The 24,669-nt window shown below is 50.5% G+C and overlaps 1 protein-coding gene across 2 annotated transcripts in view; it reads left to right on the forward strand.

Moving 5' to 3' along the window:
* Positions 1–24,669, forward strand: part of TNR (tenascin R) — a 396,460-nt gene that overhangs the window by 65,281 nt on the left and 306,510 nt on the right. Inside the window, exon 2 of one of the 2 annotated variants that reach the window (XM_082703940.1) lies at positions 6,816–6,911. The exons of the other annotated variant lie outside the window; for it this stretch is intronic. The gene's annotated coding sequence lies outside the window, so the exon portion shown is untranslated. The remainder of the gene's footprint in view (positions 1–6,815; positions 6,912–24,669) is intronic. 2 annotated transcript variants of the gene reach the window in all.

A 24,669-nucleotide genomic window follows, 5' to 3' on the forward strand; every position in this document is an offset into this window, starting at 1 on the left:
GCCTGGCAGAGGGTAGGAAAAGAGCAGGATTTGTGTCCCAGACTGGGGCTGGGGGAGTAATGGAAGGAACCACCATGATATCTACCAATCACAGGTGCCACGAGCTGACTCTTGAGTCTTATAATTGATGCCCATTAGGAATAGATTCTCTTTTATGATCTTCTAGAAAAAAAAATGAACCTTTGAAGGTGCCTAATGCATTTCTCTGTGGGGAAGCATTCATTTCTGCTGGCACTGACTCCTAACCCTCTGGTTCTTCCCTCCTCTTTCTCTGCCACTCTTGATCTTCCTCATCGGACTTAATAAAAATACCTTTGTTTACCTTTTATTTCTGCAGCCCTTTGCAGCTTTCAAACCTCTTTCCTATGTATGACTTCTTCCCAGCAAGAATGTAGGGAGGTGTGCAGAGATTCTTAATTCCTAGTTAATGGATGAGGTTCGAAAGGGGGATGATGGCTGGATTAAGGTACTTTAGCAGCAGGTAGGAAATACACATTTTGTTGGTCTCACCTGAGACTCTGCCCCCGGCCACCGCTCTGCCTGGGACGCCTCTCCCTGCCACCTTGGCTTTTCCTCCCTGGATCAAGTTGTCAGACTAGCCACTGTTCAGAGGTTTTCTGCTGCAGTGGAAGGCCTGGGCCATGGTTGGGGGAGGGCCTGACCCCAGGGGCCACAAGCCCAGAGAGGGTGATGTGCTCTGACCACCTGCCTCAGCAAGGGCACGAGTTTTCCTTTTTGCTGCTGCTGCAAGAGAGAGAAAGAAAAACCACAATTTCGAAGAGGGTCCCTTTCTCTACCGCCTGGAAGCAGGCAACGGAGGGAAATCAAAGAGAGGCATCTAAGATGCCAAGGGGAAGGGAGAAGAAAACACACTAGAAGGCCTTGCCGGATGGACTCCGGCCACACTTCCGAAACCCTCAGCAGCTTTGCTTGCCGGTTCCATGTGGCTTCGGGCAGCTGACGGATCGGTGCGGTTACACTCCTGCCCACATTCCTAGCCTCCTTCCTGGGGATCCCCTCAGACTCTGTGCCAGTGAGAACGGCCCGACGTGGGGAAGTGGGAAGGCACCCCAAAGGGAGTCCACAGGCGGCACCCCAAGTCCTGGTCCTGAGCCTTGTGACCTGAGTGGCCTTGGCCGCAGCTGGTCACGTACCCGCTGAGCCTCGGCTCCTCATGGGTATAACGGGCACTGTGGGCGTCTCCTCCCTGTGCTGAGGTGGGTTTCAGTGAGAGGCTGTGCAGAGCAGCTAGTGCTTGGTGGAGATCCAGGAGATCTGGGTCGTCTGAGCAGCCCTGTGTGGAGGAAAGCCCTGGGTTTTTTTCTGACATGAGTATGTAACAGTTGCACATATGTGCGAGGTCCTGGGAAGGACAAGTGCCCCCAAGATGTAAGGGACGATTCACATGCATGGCAGGATAGACAAGCAAAGGAGGGAGGGAGGGGTCCTTCCTCCTCTGCTTGCTTTTCCTCCTTTCCAGCTCTTTTGTTCGTTGCTAAAGTGGCTTCTGGCCCTTCCAACTATGATGTTTACCATTAGTCTCTTCTGGGTCCTATCAGGAGACCTGTCCCTTCTTTCAGTCCCAAAGAGAGAGGCCCTGCCAGCTGTCCTGACCCCTGCACACAGCCAGGTCTGCACGGCCGGCTCCCTTTGCCGCTGCTGCTGCTCCCAGGTTCGCTAGGAGCTGTCCCCGCTTCTCCATCAGTGGCCAGGGCACCACTCAGTGGAAGCCGCCAGGGCTGCGTCCTGCCCGCCAGGAGCTGATGTTCCAGAGATGACCTTCCCTTCCTTTTCCCCAGAGAGAGGGCAGCTCAGTCCCACCCACCCACCTCCGGTTTGCCCCGTGGGATTAATGCAGACCAATGGTGGCCGAGACCTGGGTGAGATATCAAGTAGCTCTGAAGTGCTAAATCATAGCTTTCTGGCCCTAATCTTATCACCTGCCATTAAAGATCAGAATATGAAAGCCCCGTATTAGTAAAGCTCCCACAGGCCCCGCCACACGCTGCCACAGAGACACACTCAGAATAGCTCCCCTTGCTGGCAGTTACTATGGTACCCTGCGGATCAGGGATTAATATTCCCCCCACTCCACCCCCTTTGAAAGTTACCCCTGACACTGAGCCCTCCCTCTTGCCTCCGCCCACAACAAATGCCTTGTCAACTGCACCTGATTTTCCAGGCACCTTTCCTTCCCCATGGTTGACACTACTCACCCCAGAATCCAGCCCCGGGGGCAGAGGGGGCTGCCTCAGACCCCTCCCTCCACTCCCATGCGTGGGGCCACTCCCAGAGAGAAGGTGACAGCTGACTAACAGCTAGGGCCCCATCCTATCAGGGAAGAAAGGTGCTTAGATCTCAGGAGGCTGGTGGGATATCCCTGCTCAGACATCAGCAGTGCTGGGCAGGGGCCAAGCCTCTGTTGCAGACAGGAGGGAGCCCACTGACCAGTCGTGCTCGGCACCCTGCACCCACCCCCATTCCCTCTTGTGTTCCTCAGTGCACTGTATTTGCATATTGGTGCTGGTGATTTCCTCTCTGTGTGCCTCTCCTGTGCATGGGTGTGACCTTCTGCTGGGTGGACTCACAGGGACCCCTGCGTGCTCCGGGGCTGTGGGGGGGGAACAGTGTGCATGTGGGAGCGCGTGCACACTGCACATTCACATGATACTTCTGGCCGTGTGCCTGTGTGGTCCCTGGGTGTGATGAATGTGATTTTGGGGTTCCAACTCCTCTCTGCAGGACTCTGGGAGTCCAGAAGGGTGAAGGGTCCCTAGCTCGAATGGGGCTACCCTTGGTGAGGCAGGTTCAGTAAGCGGGCTTGGAACACTTGGCGGTTACCTCTACAGCTTTTCCTGATCCGCACGGGCATTGCTAACAAGCCTGCGGCGACAAGCCGATGAACACAATGGGACTGATGGAGAGGCTGAGAAGCGAGGTCCTTGTCCCCTGGCTGCTCTGCGACTTGCCGACACTCTACTCCTCCCTCTGGAGCTTGATGCAGTCTCCCTGTGTCATATGTCTGGGATCCCCTCACCCCGGAAGAAGAAAGCAAACAAGCCCGATAGTCCTTTCTGCAGCTCCAACCATCCCATCTCCCCAAACTCCACTCCCTGCTTGAAGCTTTCCCCACTTTCTCTCTTTTGGAGCTGCCACCGAATTAGATTAGTCACATTCTTAATTAACTATGCTGGGAAGAGCTCTATTAGGTATTAAATGTTGTCACAATCCAATTAAAAAATCCATCACAGCAGGACAGGTTCTCCGAGGCTCTGCAGCTGGATCGGTGGTGCTGGGGCTTTCCTCTCCGCTAGGGGACAGGAAAGAGGAGCAGAGCCCAGGAGGCCAGCGTGGCAGGCGGCCTCAGAAGGCAGGAGCTACTCGGCCAGGAGCAGGGACAGCACAGTCTGAGCATCGCTAATGCGTGGAACAGTCAGACTACCGTGGGGTGACCAGCTGTCCCAGATTGTCCAGGATGGTCTCAAAGGGGGTGGTTGGCCACTAGCCTATGGCATCACAGCTTCCCCTGGCCCCACAGGGCAGGGAGGTAAGGCTAGTGCGTGTGTGTGTGTGTGTGTGTGTGTGTGTTTGCGTGGACACACTGGGGTTGGGCTGTGTGAGGATAGGGAGGGAGGGGCAAGACTGAAGCTTAAGTCTGGGGGGAAGCTTTTTGGCTCAGGGATAAAGAATGAGATTTGATGGAGTTGGGCTGTGGTTTCCCGGGGTCCAGCTCTAGGCCAGAGCTGCCATTCAGAGCCATGTCTATTTCATTTTAAAGAGACTTACTCGGAGGGGAGTGATCTCTGGTAAAAGGAAAAGAAAATGTGCATTCATCCCCAGATCCCCGAGTTTCCTTCCTGCAGTTCCTTGGCCCTTTCTCCTTTCCCTTGAACCTTTTCCAGGGGGTGAGCCCTCCCTGCCTCTCCTCCCTGGCCAGGATGGACACATACAGGGTTCCTTGCTGCCGGCCGGTTCTAGACTCCCCCAGTTCCCGGCTCACCACACCATATTCCCCCTGCCTCTTGGCACCAGGTTGGAGAAGAGAGGGGGCTCTCAGCCTTGTTACTGCAGAGGTGGGCCCCAGGGCGAGACAGGGAAAGGGGGAGCTTGGGCCTCAGTGTGGGCCAGGAAATGAGGTACGCACCCCAGCATTCCCCAGGTTAAGTCAGGTCTTGTGCTTTGCCCAGTGTCCTGATGTGTTTTCCGAGTATCTTAGTCTCTAGACCCATCTTTTGTGGCTCTGTTAACTGGTGATAACCATATCATTATTGCTTCTTTTTATGACTGTCCTGCCAAAAATATCTTTTCCCTCTCAAATCTTTCTAATTCTACGCTCCCATACTAGCAGATCTTAAAGTTCAACCTTCTAAAAAGGCCGTCTGGATTTATCTTGCTCACTTGGTTGTGAGGTAAGGGGCAGGGAGGGGGTTGTCTCCTCCATCTGAGCACACTCAGCACACAGCCCAGAGCTGACACCCACAGGTGGCTCTGTAGAGCATTTGTTGATCGACTAAATGAACAAGTTCATGTTCACAGTTCTAGTTTTTACTCTTCCAGGGCCCCAAATACGCGTGCTTCTTTGCTTCTACATAAAGCAGACGTTTAACTATTGATCAACACCTTTGCGGTCTCTGAACACTCCTGCCATCTCTAGTAGACACTTTGTCTGACTGAGCTTGTAAATTCCAGAAGGGGTCCGACCTGTCTGTTTGCTTGTCTCCCCACAAACCTTGAAGCCATGCTAGTTCTCTGGACAGATGACAGTCCTTGGTACTAACCCTTCCTTCCCTCATTTGGCCTCTAACCACCTATCAAGAGCTTTCTCGTAGGCTAGGATGAGCCCAGGCTTGAGGGGGACAGGAAAGAAATGTCACATTCCTCTTTCCCTTCCAAGAGCTTGCAATCCGGTCCAGGCGACAAGACATTCGGAGGAAATAGTGAAGTTGTCAATCAAGGCAGATTTGAATTAAGGGCCCCAGAGAATGATGTGGACACCCATGCTTTAGGAACCCAGAGACGGGTTGAGGGCCTGTGGGTCCAGTGGTCAGAGGACACTTCCCAGCCTGAGCTGGAGCTTGGAAGGCGGGAGGCCCTGGGCAGTGCTGGGCAGGGTGTTAGTTCCAGGCTGAGGGAACAGCATGAGATGTGCAGACTTGGAATCAGAAATAAGTGTGCTGATTATGGGGAAAGAATGGAGACTAGCCTAGTGGGAAGCAGCATTTCAGAGGGCATTTCAGAAACGAAAGGGGAATATGAATGGAAGCTGATAACAATGGAAAATCAGACCCAAGCCCTTGCAGGACACATCTGTTTCATACTTCTTTGCAAACCAGAGCTCACTGGGAGCCCAGGGTTTGGGGATGGCATGGGGAAAGGTTTGGAAGGTTCTCAAGTCTTGCAGGATAAAGGAATTATGTGGTAACTTGTGACCTGGTTAGAATTCAGCTCTCTGAATTCATGGGGTTTGGGCCCGGGCACAGGCCGGCCTCCCTGAGAAGGCGCGCAGAAACTGTGTTTGGAGGGGCAGTGACAGGCTGTCGGCCAATGGATATTAAATGACAGACGATTTATCCCCACTCAGGCGGAAGGGCAACACTTAGAATTGCCCTACGTGCTACTCACTGCATGGAAAAAATAAAACCAAGTGATTGAAGTCAGTGCATCTCTTCCCTTGTGACCGCAGCAGTTCCTGGATTGTCCTAGCTCACAGGGCGAAGGCAGGCAGGTTGCAAATAAGGACCTCAGACCCATGAGCGTCTCCCTCCCATCCGCCCTGGCCAGAGGATAAGGCTGGGAGATGGGAACTGGCAGAGCAGCTGGTCCGGGCAGGCAAGGAGCCCCGACACTTGACCTGAGTTATTTCATTGGCTCTTCTCAACAGGTCTGCAGGAAGGTTTTATCATCTCCACATTACTAATGAGGGAATCGAAGCTGCAAGATAGGTAACTTGCCCAAAGTCACTCTGTTTCTGGAGCAGGAGTCCCAATCTTTCCATCCGCTTCTAGTCAAATATTTATTGAGGGTCTCTTAGGAGCCATCCACTGTGCTAGGCCACTGCGTTAATGCCCCTTAGCAGAAGATCAATATTCCCTGTCGCACACAAACATATAGTTCTCAGGCTTCTTTGGGTAAGGAGCGTCCATGATGAGGCCAACAGATCTGGCCAGGACCGCTCCGAGTACTTACTTGGCTACCGGTGGAAGTATACGTTTCTGGGTCTAGTAGTATCAGGATCTGGAAGTGGGTCCTGTTTAACCCCCTTATAGGATTGCCAGATTTAGCAAATAAGAACACAAATGTGAAGTTCAGAAAAATGACTAATTTGGGGGGCGTATAAGTATATCCCATGTAGTATTTGGGATATCCTTACACTAAAAATTGTGTTGTTTATCTGAAATTCAAATTTAATGGGGTGTCTTCCCCCCGCCCCAGGCTATACTAAAAACAGGACTTTAAAGTAATCATATTCAAATATAACAATTCCTATTTAAGATAAACATTGCCCTCCCAAAAGAGTGAATAGGCCATGAAGAAGTATCAGGGAGATGAGGCCAGGGTACCTCGAGTACCCCAGCTGTGTCCCTGTTGCTGAGAAAAGGTTCCACAGCCACTGGACACTCAATCACCCCTGAGGTGGATGATGGTCAGTTCTTCTTGTTTTTTTTTTTTTAAGTTTTTTTTTTTATTTTTTTATTTTAAGTCCCATATTGTTAACCTACAGTGTAATACTGGTTTCAGCTGTAAAACATAGTTATTCAACACTTCCATACTTCACCAGCTGCTTATTGTGCTACGTTTCTGCTTAATCCTAACAGGGTGTCTTTCTATCTGGCAACCTTACATTTCTGTCACCTGTCACTGCCATAATGCGGAGTGCAGGACAGCATCTCCCTGTCTACACAGGAGTCCAGGTCAGGTGGTGGAAATGCCAGGGGGACTGAAGAGCTTCTGCCAACTGAAGAGTCAAGGGGGCCCCCCCATACTCCCTCACGCTTGAGTAATCAGTGCCTCTCAGTGTGGCCAGCGTTGCCACAAGACAACAAATCTGCCCGGTCCTGCAGTGTTGGCTCCTGGATGGGGTCCTGCTCCTGCTTCTCCCGGCTCCTGAGAACTGGGTGGGGGCTGCTGGGAGAGCTCGGGGGACTGTCCATGTGGAGGGCCAGAGACTCCTCAGCTGGTAAGCTCAGCATGTCCAAACCGACCCATCATCGTTTCCTCAAACTCCCACTGTTTTCCTCATTTCTTATATTAGTGGATGGGTTCGTGCACACTAGGCTTTGGCCACTCTCTCTTTCTAGAAGCTCCCCCGACATTCAGAAACCACGTCCCTCTTTCCCTCTCCATCCTGTCCTTTGCTGCTCATGTGCAGGCTGAGCCTGTGCTCCCACTGCCACCATCCTTCACCTGAATGATTGGAATAGCTTCTAAGCTTCTAACTTACGTTCCTTCTCATCCAGCTCTCAGGGGGGATTTTCCAGGATGTGAAGCTCATGTCTCCACTTGTCTGGATCTAGATTGTTGCTGGCTCCCCCATTAAAAGAGAACCAAGATCCTTAGCATGGCATACAAACCTCGATGACTTGTACCCCCCTTACCGCTTTAGACCCATCCCAAAGTTCCTCCAAGCCCCTCTCTCCATTCGCCTGAAACCGCTGCACATTCCCAAACACGTCACGCTCTGTCCTTCAAAATTCAGCTCAGTTGTCTCTCCCAGGAAACCTTCTGTGGCTCAGAGGTGATGTAGAAATTCCTCTGGGTTCCCCAGCACTCTGGGCTAATCGCTCATCACACTGTTGACTGAATAAGTACATGGCAAATAACTATAAGATTGAAAACTTACTTATTTACCAACTCTCTGAATTCGCAAAATGCCAGCCTAAGCTGAAACTGCTTCCCTTTCCCTCTGTCTACTCAGATGCAAACTCCCTCCCCTTCTTTCTTGACTGCCTTTTTAAAAAAAAAAAAGATTTATTTATTTATGAGAGAGAGAGAGAGAAAAAACGAGATGAGAGAGGGGAAGAAGGAGAGAGAATCTCGAGCAGACAGCACGCTGAGCACAGAGCTCAATGCGGGGCTCGATCCCACAACCCCCTAGATCATGACCTGAGCTGAAATCAAGAGTCAGACACTTAACCGAGCCACCCAGGAGCCCCTTGACTGCCTCTAGCAGGGGGCAGCGAGACCCACAGGTCATCAGATTTCTCACACCAGGTTTCCTGTTTTGGATTTGAGACTTTCAGACCCCGAATGGCTAGATCCTAATGTTATTGAAATCCCCAAATGGGCTGGGATAGCTCTCAGGGGTTAATGACGGAACCAGCTTTGCGCCTCTAGAGACAGGAAATACTGCTGGGGCAGAGGTCTCAGTATACGTGAAATGGATTTCATGACCTCAATCTGGTGCTTATGCAGACATTTCCCTATACTCCCCAAACTCTGAGTGGTCTGTTAGTGTTGGCTGACTGTGCCCAGGAGAAAGGAGAAGATTGCTGGCGGACGCCGGCTGTAGCGTGGACTGGAAGGACCAGGAGGCACTGTGCTGAAGATCAAGGGCCAGTCCTGTCCCTGACATCGTATCCTGTCCGAGTGATGGAAGTCAGATGCTGGGAGAGACTGTGCCCCGAGCAGGCGATGCCCAGATGTAGGGAAGGCGAGAGGCGATAGGTCATTCTTTCCGAGACCATTGGGCCAGTGATTCAGATTGCTGTGTCCTGAGGGAACCAGCCCATCTTCCTCTCTTTTTGCCCATCCCAAAGCTTTGTCTCCACAGCCAACTGCAAGCCTCCACATTTAGGAGGGAGGGCAGGGTGGGGGCAGGGGTGCTCTCCTCTCCCCTCCCTCCGGAGCCGAGCTCTGCTGGTAGCTGTTAACATGAGCACTTCCGGAAAGCACTTTGAAAGCCTCTTTTCAAAACTTTAACTCAGGTTTCTAGCAGGAAAAAATCCAACTGGGGAGTTCCATACCCTGTGACTGGAGCAGCTAATAGTTTTACTGAAAAAATGATTACTTGTTTGACCCCTGAACGGGATGCAGGGTGCTCTGTGGGAGGGTGTGGAAGTGGGGCACAAGGGGCCCCCACAGTGTTGATGACTGCACGGCCATCCTATTTTATGTGGGGGAAGGAGTGTGGGTTTGGAGGGCAACCAGGAGCGGGATTAGACAAGCTCTGGGATTTTCAGTCAGCAACCACACTGAGGGCCAGGCACTGTGCTTGGCAACAGACCTTTCCAGAGAACATTCCTACTCTCAGTTACAGGTGGAGGGGGTTCCAGCCAAAGCAATAATTACAGTGGTTATTCCATTTGATCTTTCAAGTGTTTTACTGTCATTATCTCTTCAGCACTCACAACCCCTACTGAGATAACGATCACTCGCGGCTACCCGCTGCGAAAATGTGGGGAAACTGAGGTAGAAGCTGGTGTGCTGGCTTCTCATTAAGGTGTAGGGCCGTGGGAGTGGCTGGGCAAGCTCTTGGGAGGTGCCGGCCTCCGTGCAGGAGTCCCCAGCCCTGGGAGCCCCCCTGTGGCAGAGGCTCAATGCTTTGGGACAACATGTGGACCTACCACATGAGAGAGGCTCTGGGCACCAGAGAGGCTGGGGCAGTGCAAGGAGTGCAGTCTTCGGGGTAAACAGATCCAAGTTCCAAATTTTCACCCTATTTCTTGCCATCTGCATGAGCCTGCTGAAGTCCCTTGATTCTTTTAACCTCAGATGTTCACTCTTAAGAAGGAGGTAGTGTTACTTTCTTCACGGAACTGTTCAGACCATTAGCGAGAATATGTGTAATATTAGCACAGTGCCGGTCATGGTAGGTGTTCAATAAATGCAATTATGACGCTGATTACAGCTGTGTCCAGTGTAGATCCCTGACTCTCTGAGAGGCCAGGTGGCAGCAGCTAGGACAGCAAGACGTGTCTCCCCCTTTGCCCTGTCCCCAGGCAAAGAAGTCACTTGGCCAAGGCGTAAAGCATGCCAGGACCCAGCGGGCGAGTCTCAGAACAGCCGGGGTCGGGGGAAGGGAGCCCCCCCCCCCCCGGTGTAGGGGTGCTGCATAGCACGCTCTTGGCGGCGCAGCGCTGGTGCCAAAACACCATGGTTAGCAGGAAGCACACACAGCCTGATGGTGACAAAACACATCTCTCCTTAAATGACCAACCTGTAAGTCACCTGATCATTTAAACTGAAGTCCAGCAAAGGGTGGGGCTTCCCATGGTCCTGTGCACCTCCTTGTGCTTCTTTTCTCTAGTAAGATGCCTCGTGTGTTAATTTCATTCCTACCAACCTCTTTGCGTTGCTGTCCCCAGCAAGACGTGCCTCCAGCCCCGGTTCCTATGAAGGAGAACCCTGAATCTGCTCCGGGGAAGGCAGCTGCCAAGGCCTGGATCAGAACAGTGTTCTTCTGCTGACCGGTGCTCTGTCCCCAAGGTCCTCCAGTTTGTCTTTCCGTTCCCACAGCTTGGGTGGCCAGATCTCTCTGCAATGTACAAGACAGACCAATCTGACTGAGAGCGTGTGGGCAGGCAGGCAGGCAGAGGGTATGCAGGGACAGTCAGGCCGGGGTGTAGAACCCAGGGAAGTAGGGAAGTAGAACCCAGAGCTCTCTTTGGGGAACATGCAACCATCATCTGCTGCCGGCAGCTTCCTCGGCAATGCTCTCTTCTCTCTCTGCCTCACCTCCCTGTGTGAGCTAGGGCTGCCTTCTTGGCACTTCTGTACGGGAATTCCTTGTTTACTCAAGTGTCTTGCCAATGAGGCTGAGAACCTCTCAGCGAAGGACTTTATTCAGCGTTGTGTTCCCAGTATGTGGTATAATGCTCGGGGCATAGTAGGTGCTTAAGAAATGTGCATGTACCAATCGGGAGGGCTCACTCACAGGCTGGATGGGTGTCACTTCCTGGCTCTTTATTCATCTATAGTCTGTGAATGTTCATGAAGCATGAGAGGGGGGCTGAGATCCATCACAGAGACCAGACACATCATTGTTGTCACAGGGTTTCCCGGCCATGGGGAGACTTTCGGTCCGTGGCCAACTGTACATGAAGCAGACAGCTAAGCGTTGTGTCATGGGGGTCTCAACCTGGGAAAGCACAGAGGATGGAGACACAAGGTCTAGCTTGAAGAGTGCAAGAAGAGGTCATGGTCCAGGCCTTGAAAGATGGGCAGATTTTCAAAAGGTGAAGAAAGATGGGGAGAGTTAATCAGGGAGAAGGAACGGTGCAGTGCAAAGCATGGAGCTGGGTCAATTTTGTTTCAAAAGCAAAGGTTTGAGGCAAGCTCAGGATCGGCCAGCCAGACCCTCCTTTGCCAGGAGCAAGGAAGCAGGCCTTCCTGATGACGTGCTTGACAACATGGAGCTCAGTTTCCCGATTTCCCAGCTAACTAGGTTAGGGACGCCAGGCAGCCACGAGGGGCTCTCTGGAGCCATTAGGATCCAAGATGAGGACGAAGAGATTGAGGAGAAAAGCCAGCCTCACTCTGTGGGGTCAGCTGCCTCCTCCAGACACCCAGAGATGTCCTAGAGCGAGGGGTTTTGAAAGCTGGGCTTCTAAGAGGAGTCAGGGAGAGACAGGAGGCTGTAGTTCCATGAGCACATCTGTGTGTTTTACACACACCAGGAAAGCAGCTACCCGATACCCGGGGTTTGGGTCATGCAACTAGAATATCAGGACTTGAAGAAGACTATAGAAGTCAAGGAGCCTCCTGCGACATGCTATGTTAAAAGAAGCCACAGAGGCTAATGTGATCTTCCCAGCATCATGAGGAAAGAAATCAGTGCTATAGTTATGGCTTAATTTCAAAGCAACGTCCCAGACTCAGAAGACCAAACTTGAAGTTAACATTAACATCAAGCCATTGATGCTTCTGTTCAGGTGACTGTTAGCTATGTCCTTCTCGCTGTTAGGTGCACAGAAAGTTCTACCCACCTGCTTCAAATTCACCCCCTTGTCAGTTCCGTAGTTCTGTCTGGAAGTTTTGTTCACCTGCACGAACCAGACTCACTCAAGTATGCTATCTTCGGCCCATCCCTGCAAAGCTTCCTCTTTCCTGTTGTATTTTCTTGTTTTTGATCTTTCAGGGTGCACAACCTGTCAGCGCCACACTCTTAGTTTCTCTGCGTTTTGGTGGTTTGTGCCAATCACATTTACAAAATTCTATTCCGAATGCTGTGAACAGAGGACATAGGCTTGGTCTAGCCTGAATCTTCCCTTGATTGTTCATCTAAACGTTGAAACCCTGTCCCCGTGCTCCTTAGAAGAGACAGTTTGTTTGGGAGAGGTTCGCACAATCTTAGGGAACCTTGTTAATTGCAGAAAATGGGAGACTCAAAGAGGCTCTAGATGGTCTAAGAAACTCTGAACGCCCTGATTTCTTCAGCATAGCGTGCTAGACCTCAAAGAAGCCGCCCGAGCACCCCACCTTCGCTTCTCGCTCCTATTTTCTCTTAGAAAGGCTCCAGTCAGCTGTTAAACCCACTACACCTGCTGCTTGGTCCTTCCACCCTGACACCCCACCCATGAAGTCCTCCCTGATGCAGTGGGTGTTTGGCAAAGAGCCCCTTCCAGTGTCTTCCCAGACTCTATGCCTCCCCCTCCTTGCCTCTATTTGATGGGGGTTAACTCCATCCAGGGCAGGTAACCTGGCCATCCCACACATGGAGGAAGTCTAGGTCCATATTGTTGCCCAGAGGCAGGCTGGCTAAAGCTGGTCAAAGAAGAAAGCAGTTTGAAGAATTAACTACGATACAGACAACCACTGAGGGTTAGGATGGACCGCTCAGGCTGTGCAGTCAAGCCTCTGGACTCAGGACCCATCTCTGTCTTCACCCTAGCGAGGTCTGGCATCTGAGCACATGCCACGCACGAGGGACAACTACCTTCCCCAGAGCCCCAAGCTTAGGGATGGTTCTAAATACTGTCACATGCATCTTTATTTTGGACAGGGGTCCATCTCCATTTAGACACCCACCATACCAAATTGATTTATTGTCTGAGATCCCACAGAAGAGTGAGACCCTCTCCCAGGGCACCCGTTCAATGATGTAACATGCATGCCCTTAGACTCTTCAGGTCCTCAGCCTGGAAGGGTTTCATTCCTCGGGCTGGCCCTGTGAGTCTTAGTTCCTAGTCCCCTACCATGATGGGTGCTCTCTTCTGAGCAGATTCTTGTCCCCTCTGCCATTTAAAGGGTGGGAATCAGGCTTGAGAAAAGACAATCTAACACTACTGTCACCTCCTTTCTCCTGGACACTATATGACATCCAGTCTAGAACCTGCCAAGCCGTTCCTCATCCGCAGGTTATTTTGTACGGTATCTGTATCTAGGTCTGTATCTGTCCATGCATTTGCCATCACATCACATCACTGGCTCACAGTGAACTTACAGGCAATGAAACCCTCGTGTCCCTTCTGTATGTGCTGCGGAGAAGCCTTCATCGCTCACTTGAACACTTTGCCTCATCTTTCTTGCACTGCTAGTAAATTAGCGGTCCGGGAAAGCTGCCCGGGGACTGCACGAGGCTTCATCAGCAGATTGCCACCCCCTCCTCTTAAAGTACAATGTTCACGTCTCCTTCATCATCCTCGTGGTGCGAAGCCTAGTTGTGAACGAGGCTGAGTGGTGTTAAAGGTCACTTGCGATTCTCCGAGAGGTAATCGCACCTCTCTGAGGGGTGGGGAGAACATCCCCTGCCAGGGTAGCTGCTTGCTGAGCAGAAGGAGGCCCCTCCAGCTCCTGGATTCCAGTATCTCCTTCACAGCAAGGGCAGGAAGCAAGGAGCCTTGTGAAGAAGCCTGGAAGAGCAAATGTCCGTCACTTTTCCGACCACTTGACAAGAGGCAGTTACTGTGCTCGTGGCATTATATAAACTGCATCATTGAATCCTTTTAACAAACCGTGAGGGAGAAATTAAACCCACTTCACAGATGATAAAAGTGGGGACTGAAGATATTTCGAGTCCAGCTGGGATTTGAATGTATTTCTGTCTGAAGCCCAACCTCAAACCTCACTCATTTGACTTAGGACACTGTTTAAGGGATCGTTCTGTAACACGACCTCAGTTCCAAGCAGCTGAGCAAGGTGAGCCCCTGGGGGGTACAGGCACACTGGAGGAAACCTGTCCTAGGCCCTCTGGGCTCCCCTGCCCTGCCCCCTACACCCAGACTATGGCAAGTCTTACAGGGTTAATGGAGTAGGTGCCTTCCTTGGACCCAGAGGACAGGTGACAGATACCCTCCACCCCCTTGCTATTTAACCTCAGAGCAATAGAAGGTTCTTCACCCCTGTCTGCCCCATGGTTTGCACGAGACTTATCGTCGATTGATTAATCCTATACTACTGACCCGCGACGAGATGCTCAGTGTTAAGTTAGACCTTGAACCAGTTATGGAAAGTACTAGGCCTGGTCTGGGCCCTGCGAGAGCCCTACAGCCTCACAAGACTTAGACACCGGAAACAGCAGGAAAGGGAGATAATATAGGTAATTAACAGGAGCCAAACTGTGACAGGTGGATGCTCGGTGCTGTAGGAATTAGTTCATTAGATTTTGTGGAAGGGCTGGGACTCACAGTGGGTCCGCCTGGTGGGTGGGCTATGATATGGGGACCGGACAACTGGGGGGAGATCCTACAGGAACAGGGAAACAGGACAGGCAGGAGCAGTTTGAAACACTGAAAGAGTAATGGAGTAAGCACAAAATGTTATTAAATGTCCTGTAGGAACAGGGTTAATCTTGTCCAAATCTGCGTCTCTGACAACTGCACCAGTAATCCTGAGCCGGATCCGTCTTCCATCCTCGCTCACTCATGGTTTTCGGTTCTAATGCCTCAGTCCTGGTCTCTTCTTCCGAAAACTTGGAACGGACATGTCTCAGGAGACCAAGTTCTTCTAGACATTTGCCTGTAGGGCTGGGTGGTCTCAGGGGCTGGGCGTGGAAGCAGGAATGTCTCCCTGTGGGCTTGTCAAAAAGTCATTTCACCGGGTCCCAAACTTATAAACAGGGAAAGCACCCCCTTCCAGGCCAGAGAGCTGCTGGGGAGAAAAAAGCCCCTGCAGGTGGGATGTGGGAGGGGACATAGGCTGGCAGGAGCCCTGGAGGCGGGACAAAGAGAACAGTGAGCAGAGAGACAGGACAGGGAGAGGTGCCTGGAGGGAAGAGGGGAGGAGGGAGGGAGGACCCGTGGCTGTAGAGGGGAGGGAATAGAGAGAGAAAAGTAAAGTCAGAGGAAAGAAATGTCCAGCGGGGGGAGGAAAGGGGAGACGTGTGTGGCACAGCAGCTACCTTAATCTCTTTAAATTTCTCCTCATTGATTAGGGATTTGCTGCAAAATCCCTCACTATGGGAAGACATTTGCTTTCCGTAAAGCTCTGCTGTCAGATGGAGGGACGCCTCTCTCTGCGCGCGGCCGTGCAGCGGGGAGAGAAGGCCTCGGAACCCTTCTCCTGTCTCCAGGCCTGACCCAAATCCCCTTTGTCAGTGAGGATTTCCTGATGTCCCCCAAATAAAATGTCCCGCACCGCCCCACCAGCTCGCTGCTCTGAGCGCCTCTGTCCTTACCCGTTACACCAGAATGTGGTAGCTTAGAGGAGGCACCGCTTCACCATTTCTCACGAGTCCCACGGTCAGGAGTTCAGACAGGGATGGATCACGTGGTGTCCACCGGGGCTGGAAGCCCAAGGTGCTTCTGCTCCTGGTGCCTCCAGGACGATGGCCTCACCAGGTCACAGTGGGGACAGCCATCCCTATGGCCGGCTGCTTCCCTGTTCTCCATGAAGCCTGGCGGCAGCTTCCAGGAGCACCAGGAGTACAAGTTGGAGGAATGACCCTGCGACTAAGGACTGGAAGGAAAGAGCGCTGCCTGTTCTGAGGTACCCACCCCCCCCCCCAAATCCAGGAGCTCTGAGTGCTGTGAAAATGTCCACACACACCCTGACTCAGAGCTGTTTCAGCCACGAAGGGAAATGGCTTGGTGTCTTGTGGACGAGCTGCGGGCTGAGTGACCTCGATGCCCTTCCAAAGAACACACCCCTCACATCCGGGGTCGGAGCCACCTGCAGCCTCCTCCCCTTTCCCTGCCACTGGTGCTGCTTCTTCTGGAAGGCTCTGCTGCTAAGGCAGCCAAGAAGGCAGTCCCCTCCCCTCCACCCCTGTGAGCTCGCTGTGGGCTCGGCCGCTCCCTCCCCTAACCTAACAGGAGCCCTAGGAACCCATGGCGCTGTGTTCTCTGGGTTCTTTCTCCCCCTCCTCCAATTCCCTTCCCAGTGTCAGGGATAGCACAGAGCCTGCTGAGAGTCCCATAAATACCGAATGGACAGACCCCTTTTGAAGGCTCTCCTAACCATTTTCACCTGACCTCCCTTCAGTGCAAGTCTGCGTGGTCGGCAGGCATTGCCCCCACAGACACTGAGGAGCACGGAAAGGGGAAAGGACTTGCTCAAGGTCACATGACCTTCCTGTGACCTTCAGAGGATCAATCCCTAGTAGAATTCTCTCCAGGCTGGTTGGGGGTGGGGTGCCCTTCCCACAAGGCCCAGGGCGATCGAAGTCCCCGGGGACTGGCCCTGGAGCCGTGCCCAGTGCATGGGGCTGGTGGGAGGAACCAACTGTGATCAAGTGGCCGTGACTGATGGGTTTCACTGTGTCTCTGACTCTAGTGGTTCCTCACAACCCTTGTCTGTCAAGAGGCCTGAGGTCGCGGCTCTCGTCATTAGAGCCTCCTGCTAGTGCAACCTCCTCATCCTAAAGATGTGGAAACCGAATCCAGAGAGGAGACAAACCTGGTTCACAGTCACTCAGGTTGTTAGAATTGGTGTCGAGAGGTGAAGGCACGTCTCTTGCACACACTGTGTGCACCAATTTTCTAGCACCCTCTTACAATAGGAAGGGACCCCAGACCTTCCTCTGATATTAAATTCTGAAAAACAAGGTGAAAGAAAAATTAAGAATTACAGTGAAGAAAAAAAATTGACCAAAAGATCCTATATATAAGTCCAGCTTATTTTTTCTAACCCAACCCCCGTCAGCCGCCTCATTACCCAGAGGTCTGAACCTCAGCTGTGCGGCATCTGGGTCTTTCTGATAAACAGAATCCCTTGCCCACAAGCATGTCCATTCCGTCCTCACATGGCTGCCGTGAGAGAGGCAGGTTAAGGACAACTCCCACGTGATGGACAGGGAGAGGGAAGAAGCAGGGCTTGACTTTTGGAGGCCTCCTAATCTGGCTTTCCTTGGAGGGATCAGCCTGGGGATGGGGACGCAGGGGTTGGTGAGTGGACACGAAGCAGTGGGAGCATAGCACAGTCTGGGGAGCAGTCTGCCTGGGGAACCTGAGCGCCTTGCCCGGAAGAGGGTCTCCTCCCAGGTTCCCTGTCCTCACTGGCACACGGGGGCTCTGAGGCGTCTTTCTCTGATGGATTCACTCCCCCTTGGCAGAGCTCTTGGTCTTACCCACCATCTGCAGTGAGTTGGAGAGGATCTGTTGCCATAGGGGTCTGACCGGTCCTTCTGTCCCCAGCACCTAGCCCCTTCCATCCATCTGCACGAGCCACAGCCCCAGGCTTCATAGGAAGCCCCACTCCTTGGCCAGTCTGACTCCCCCAGTATAAGGGGCTGACCTCAGATTCTAACCAGCTCTGCCCCACTGAGGCCAGAACCGGGGGTCTGGTCTTCTGACGGGCTGGGGCTTCTGGGGCCGTGCCTGGCATCTTTGGAAGTGGAATGGGAGGAGGGCAGAGGCAGAGACGGCTTCTGCCCCCTCCCCCTCCTTTGTCCTCCCCCTCTCCCAACATGGCTCAGGTTGAGAACCCCTCAGTGAACATTACCAGCTTCCTCTGGTCGTGCTCGGCTCAGAAGCACCTGGAAAAACTTCCTGAAAGCAGGCAACGCAACATGTCGTATATGGTCCGTGCTTCAGACTTGCCGGGTTTCTTCCCTCTCTCCCTCCAGTCTGGGCTCTTTGCTGAAATGGTCTCCGAGGATTGGCAGGAGAGTGAAGGAGAAATTCTATCTCCTCACACCAATTTTGGAGAAAAGAGAGTCCTCTACTTGTGAGCTTCTGCTTTCAAAGAATCAATGGAAATGTGTTTAGCAGAAAGTCGCCCTGATCCACACAGGGTTTGAATGAAGTAAACCAGCGGAGGAGGAGGTACAGGAGGGGGATGGGCTCCGAAGAAGTTCCAGGCACCGACACCCCCTGAGAAGGGTCTGTTAATTTGGCAGAAGTTTCCGCAAGTTGCTCGGCACCTCCCACACGAACATCCTGCTCCCGGCCAAGAGTGTGCAGAGCACACCTGATTCAGCAGGTGCATCACGGGTGGGGTGGACGGGGATGGGGCTTTACTCCATCCTCAGCACAAGCTCCCCTGGGCCTCTGGCATTGCCCACGGAGCACACAGAGCAGCCTTGCCGACCCCGGGGCTGGCTTCCTTACCCAGAACCTGCGATCCCAGGCCTCTGTCCCCTCCTGCACGCAGGGACAAGGGAGGAGCGAAGGGCTTCTGCTGAGCCTGCTTACCTGGTCTGCACCTTAGTTCCTCTCTGTGTCGGGGCAGTGGGGAGCAGCATCTCCGGGCTGCGCTGTGCTGCGCTGGCGTTGTGACAGCTGAGACCCCAGACTGGAGGGACAGAGTCAAGCTGTTGGGAGCTGAGTCCCTCCACCTGAGGGGCTCTTGACCTGACCGTTCGGCTGAGAGCCCAGGAGCTGGGGCTTGTAGCTCAGTCCATGAGGGTCCACGGTCTGCATGGTGCTGGGGGCAGCTAAGGGGAGGCCATGGCTTTACTGTTGCTTTTGCTTCCTTCCAACCCCTCATTAACCTGGGATCTTAATGAGGACCTCAGACTGTCCATCTGGGAAAGAACATTCCAGCCCTTTGCTTCGGAGAAACAGCTGCCCCCAACGGACAGCCTCTTCTCCCCAATCCCTCCGTCCCTTCCACCGGCTTCCTTTCTTCTTCCTTCCCTGCACCTTCTTGCCTTCTGCATCCTCCTCTTTCCCTCTTCCTCACATGTTCTCTCTCTCTCTGTGTCTCGTACCGCTCTCAGCAAGCGCAGCCTCCTACAACAAACGTACAACAAAAACACAACCACACATACGTTCTCACTTACAATCATATCGATATGTAACCTCTTCACACCCGTTTACACACAACCACATGCACGTGCTACACACACACTCCAGGCTCTCGTAAATCCAGCCACATACCCCTCCATGTGCGGACGTCTCCTGCTCGTGGAGTCCTCCTCTCCTGGCCTCTGCCATCTCCAGCCCAAGGATGACAGGACCAACAGATCTGCTCTGATAAGCTGTCACAGTATGGGGACAAGTCACACCTCCTCCAGTGATCCTGCCACCCCCAGCCTGAGCTCAATGGGACAAGAAGGGAGGGCAGGCAGCAGAGTGAGTCAGCTCTGAGCCCGTTCAGGTATATGCCGGAGCAGAGCACCTCAGTGAACATAGGATCCCAAGCAGTGGCTCTGATTTCTGGACTTAACCCTAATCAAGGGCTGGGCCCTTGGGTGCCTGAGTTAATGGAGCTAGGAGATTTTTACCGAGATCACTGGTTTAGACCCAGCTTCAGCCAGCAGGAACTGAAAAATATTTTTATCTGACAGCTGATGGCCACCATTAGCAGGCACAAGGTCTCCTGCCTGTCCCACCATTCAGGCAAGGTCATCGCTGGTCTGTGTGGTATGTCAGGGTTGGTGTAAGGCTGGCATAAGGTTTGGCAAGCTGCAGGGAGGCCTGGGACAAATTAGAAAAAGATACACATACACGCACACGCACACACATGCACACAGCCTAACCCTCCTCCTCCCTTCCCCCCTGTAAGGACAGATTTTTAAAAAACATCCCTTGTCTGGGCAGGTAGACTGATGTCTCAGTGTTTTAGGGTGATTCTCTCTCTTTTCCTGGGAGGTGACCGCCCTGCACAGGACACGTGGCTTAGTGAACAGAGCACTGGCTGGGCTCCAGCACCCTTGACCCTTGTGGCCTGAACAAAAATGGGCACCCTCCCCCCACGGCAGCCCCGAGCAGGCATCCCATACCATTTCCCCAGCCAGCTCTAATGAGCTTCCTCATTGTGCTTTCTAGTGACAGCTCAGAGCCAAAGGTGACAGATGTCTCCTATACCTCCCCATCCCTTTGCCCCCATTGGCGAGGGCCCTGGTGGTGTGGAAGGCCTGAGCTGCCCCTGCTCGGCAAGTAACCAGAGTAGTTTACTCATGAAAGGTCGCTAACAGTGGCGAGAGAAGCAGAGACAGTACTCATTATAATAGTTAAATTGCAAGTAATTCTTCACAGTTTCCAAAGCACGTGTGCACGCGTGTCTCGTCCTCTTTGAGACGAACTGTGATAATGAGGCTTTCCTCCACTCGTGGGTTCATTCTATTATGAGGGCAGCCCAACGTGGAAGCGAGACAAAGGAGTTAAGAATCAGGCTGATCTGAATTTGATTCCCAGTTCTTATCTATTACTGTCTGAGTGACAGTTTTATAGACCCCTGAGCCTCAGTTTATTTGCAAAATGGGATAATATAATATAATATACCTGCCCTAGAGGCTTTTTGGGAAAATTAAAGGAAATATATATATTTTTTGTCTTGGAGTTGGACATAGGGTGAGTTGATAAAAATTATGGATCCCAAATAAAGAATTAATTTCCTGGAAGTAGCAGAGATAGAATAGGGCAGGTCTAGAAGATGGTGCATTGTGCTTCTGACCTACCTCCTAGGACATTTGTGGGGCATAGGTTGCCCATCAGTTGCTATGCCGTGCATGGACTGTAGCAGTAGGCAAGCCATCACCTTATACCATAGGGTCTTAGAATTGATAATCCCAGTGTACCCTAACTCCAAGTCAGTCGTCTGCATCAACACAGAGGCAGAGGAGAGATCATATCCCCTCAGTGGAAGAAGAAATAGTTTACTGGAGATGGTGGAAGAGATTTATTGAGATCAATCTTCAAAATGTCAGCAAATGGAGGCTGGGTGAGAGGAAGGAGGTAGCAATACCAGAATGTGGAGGATGGAAATAGTCCACTTTTTCAAGACCTTGCGATACGTAGAGGATGTCATGGTCCTCACTGCAGTGACTGGAAACTTGTGGTCCTCATAAAGAGACTGAAAAGGAGAGAGCAGAGTGAGCCCTCTAGTCAGCATCAGAGTGCAGCATCCTGGTCTAGTTTATATAGGGACATTTAACCCCTTTTCTCCAAGATAGAGCAGTGTTCACCTTTTTTTCTGCATTCATGCATTCTTTATATTATTCCTGGCAAATCCACTCTGAGAGGCTTTCCAAACAGCAAGGACTTTCTGTAGCTAAAATCAACATCTTGCTCTTGAAGAATCTCCTTTGAAAACATGTCTTACGTGTGTACACCAAAGGGGAGTTGGGGGCCTCAGGGCTGTGGAAAGGAATAGGTAAGGAGGATTTGGGGGAATTCACAGAAATGCTCTAAAATAGTTAGGGAAGGAGCAAAAAAAATATATAGGTGTGTTGGGGCACCAAACTGTCATGTCTTCAGATAAGACTCAAGTCTTTTGAGGTGTTGAAGAGGCATACCCATCCAGTGGTACTTCCCATACTGGAGGAAAAAGAAAAATATTCTCTTGTAGAGAAAAATATTCTCAAGGACTCTAATGTCAAATTACTTTTATTTCAATGGTACTTAAATTTAAATTTATGTAAACATCAAACTGAATATACATTCTCAACCCTTGGAAATCTTAGGTTAATTGTAAAATCAAAATAAATTTGGAAGTTAAATTACAAAAATTTAAAAACTCGGGGCGCCTGGGTAGCTCAGTGGGTTAAAGCCTCTGCCTTCGGCTCGGGTCGTGATCTCAGTGTCCTGGGATCGAGCCCCGCATGGGGCTCTCTGCTCGGGGGGGAGCCTGCTTCCCCCTCTCTCTGCCTGACTCTCTGTCTACTTGTGATCTCTCTCTCTCAAATAAATAAACAAAATCTTTAAAAAAAAATTTAAAAACTCACCTTCAAGTGAATCGCATCAGTTTCATACGGTATGTTGTTGTTTTGCTTAGAACAACTGTCTGCTTACAAAGCGAATACCAGGTCTGACTACCGAGTCATACTGCCGATCCTGCTGACTTTAAGGTATCTCTAAACATTATAAAATAACCCAGTGTTTCCGCCACTTACCTTTTTTCTCCTGGAAACCCAAAATACAGAAAGCTGAATTAATTACCTTATTGCAGTCATGGCAAACTATCGTAATTTGTCAGGAGGAGGCCCCTTTCTTGAACTGTTCCATTTTATTATTTTTATTTTATTTTATTCACTCCTTGGCTTCCCCGGGCCTCTCCCATCCCTCTAAGCCCCCACGAGAGTGTGTGTGTGATATGTGTCCCTGGGCGTCTGTCTTTTCGTTTGTAGAATGTGCAGTGTTGTTTTGTGGTTTGGTTTTAATTTATGTAAATGATGTTGAGCAATATATTTCATCTTGTTTCTTACCTTTGTCATTTGTTGCTATGTTTTTAATGAACAACCCATGTTGCTGAGCGGATTTTTAAGTATTGCGTCTAAATGCAGAATGTTGAGCCGTGCATTGGCTGTGTTTTCCTCGGCTCCTTTCCAGGTGCTGAACACACCTAGATTGCCTCCCGTTTCCAGCTGCCACAAATAAAACTGAGCAAATCTCCTTATCCATTCCCGTCAAAGTTTCTCTAGAGTGTGTCTTCGGGCGTGGGACTGCTGGTTACAGTATACGGATACATAGATACCTCTGGTAAGGTTGTTCTCCACAGTCGGGAGGACAGGCCCACCAAGAGGACACTGTTTTCCTCTTCTCACTCTCTCACCAAGGCCTGATAGTGTCTGTCTTTAACATGTTTGCCTCTTGGATAGGTGTAACATATTATACAATTTTTAAAAAAGATTTTATCTGTTTGAGACAGAAAGAGAAAGAGAAAGAGAGAGAGAGAGAGAGAGAGGGAGAGGGAGGGAGAAGGAGAAGCAGGCACCCTGCTGACGAGAGAGCTCAATGTGGGGCTCGATCCCAGGACCCTGGGATCACGATCTGAGCTGAAGGCAGATGCTTAACTGACTGAACCATGCAGTTGCCCTTATACCTTGTTTTAATTTGCATTTTTTTCTATTAGTAAGTAAGTTGACCATCTCTTTAATATTTATTAACCAGTTTGCTTTTCTCTGCTATGAATTTTCTACCCATAATTTTTGCCCACTTTTCTATGAGGTTTCCTTTCTTGTGGATTTGTAGGATCCTTTTATATTGTATTATCAATTTCTAAATTTTTTTTAATACATTGAGACATCATCTCCAAGTTTGTGACCTATCCATTAACTTTGTGAGTTTTGTCTATGTGGTCACCACTGAATAGAAATCTTTCATTTTATGGTAGTTAAAGCTATTAATTTTTACTTTGTTGCTTGTGCTTTTTAAATCTTATTTTTTTTTAAAAAAAATGTGTTCCCGGGTGCCTGGTTGGCTCAGTGGGTTAAGTCTCTGCCTTCAGCTCAGGTCATGATCTCAGGGTCCTTGGATAGAGCTCCTCATCGGCTCTCTGCTTAGCGGGGAGCCTGCTTCCTTCTCCATTTCTCTGCCTGCCTCCCTACCTACTTGTGATCTCTGTCTGTCAAATAAATAAATAAAAGTCTTTGAAAAATAAAAATTAAATTAAAATAAAAAATGTGTTCCCAAATCAAAGTGACAATTATATTCTCATGTTTTTTAATCTATTAGCTTAAAGGTATGAGGTTTGTTCTGGGTTTTTAGAATATCATCTTTATCAGGTGAAGAAAGTTCTGTTCTCAGATTTTGAAATTATTTCTACATAGGTTTGTACTTCATTAAAGTACCTTTTCTGAATATAGTGAAACAATAATATAATCACCCTATGAATATAGTATTTAGAATAAATTTCGGATGTTAAACTACCCTTTCTTTCCTGGCATTGATCTTATTTGGCTGTAATCTTTTAATTGTTTCAATTCACTACTGTTTCAGTGAGCTAATATTTTAACTACAATTTTTTTGTTTCCATGAGCAGAAGTGAGAGGAACCTGTGATTTTTGTTCTTGCCTTATCCGTATCCAGACTTATTAGAAACGAGGTGAGGAAGGGGCAGTAATGAGATGAGGGATGGGTTAGTAATGGGGTAGGAGAGGGGTTAGTAATGAGATGGGGGAGGGGAAGTAAGGAGGTGGGTAAGGGTTAATAACAAGTGGGGGAGGGGCAGGGTAGTTGCTGTGTTGTTCTTGCTGTTAGTTTCTTACTAGGCTTTGTCCATTAATCCAGCTCAACTTGTTGCCAAGGTTATTGTAAACAAGAATACAAACACAGACGCTGCGGTGCCATCAAAGTACTCCCTTATGAGGGGGCCGATTCCATAATCCAGATTTTATGATTTCCTCGATTAGCATGTGTTAAGATTATAAAAAGTTCGTATTGAAAAGAAATAGAGCAAAGCATATAAGCAAGCAGAGAAATCCTTCAAAACAGTGCTTCTCAAACTGAGATCAACGGACCTTTAGGGACTTTGAAAATTTTGTGCTTTCATTTTGATATCAATCTTTATTTTTCTTTCTTTTTCTTGTGGTTGAAGTCTAGCTAATACACGACGTGGTATCAGCTTCAGGTGCACAATGTGGGGACGGGACAACTCTGTATGTCACACTGTGCCCCCCCCCCACCAAGA

Source organism: Mustela nivalis (assembly GCF_964662115.1).
Source record: "Mustela nivalis genome assembly, chromosome: 16".
Taxonomy (NCBI): Eukaryota; Metazoa; Chordata; class Mammalia; order Carnivora; family Mustelidae; genus Mustela; species Mustela nivalis.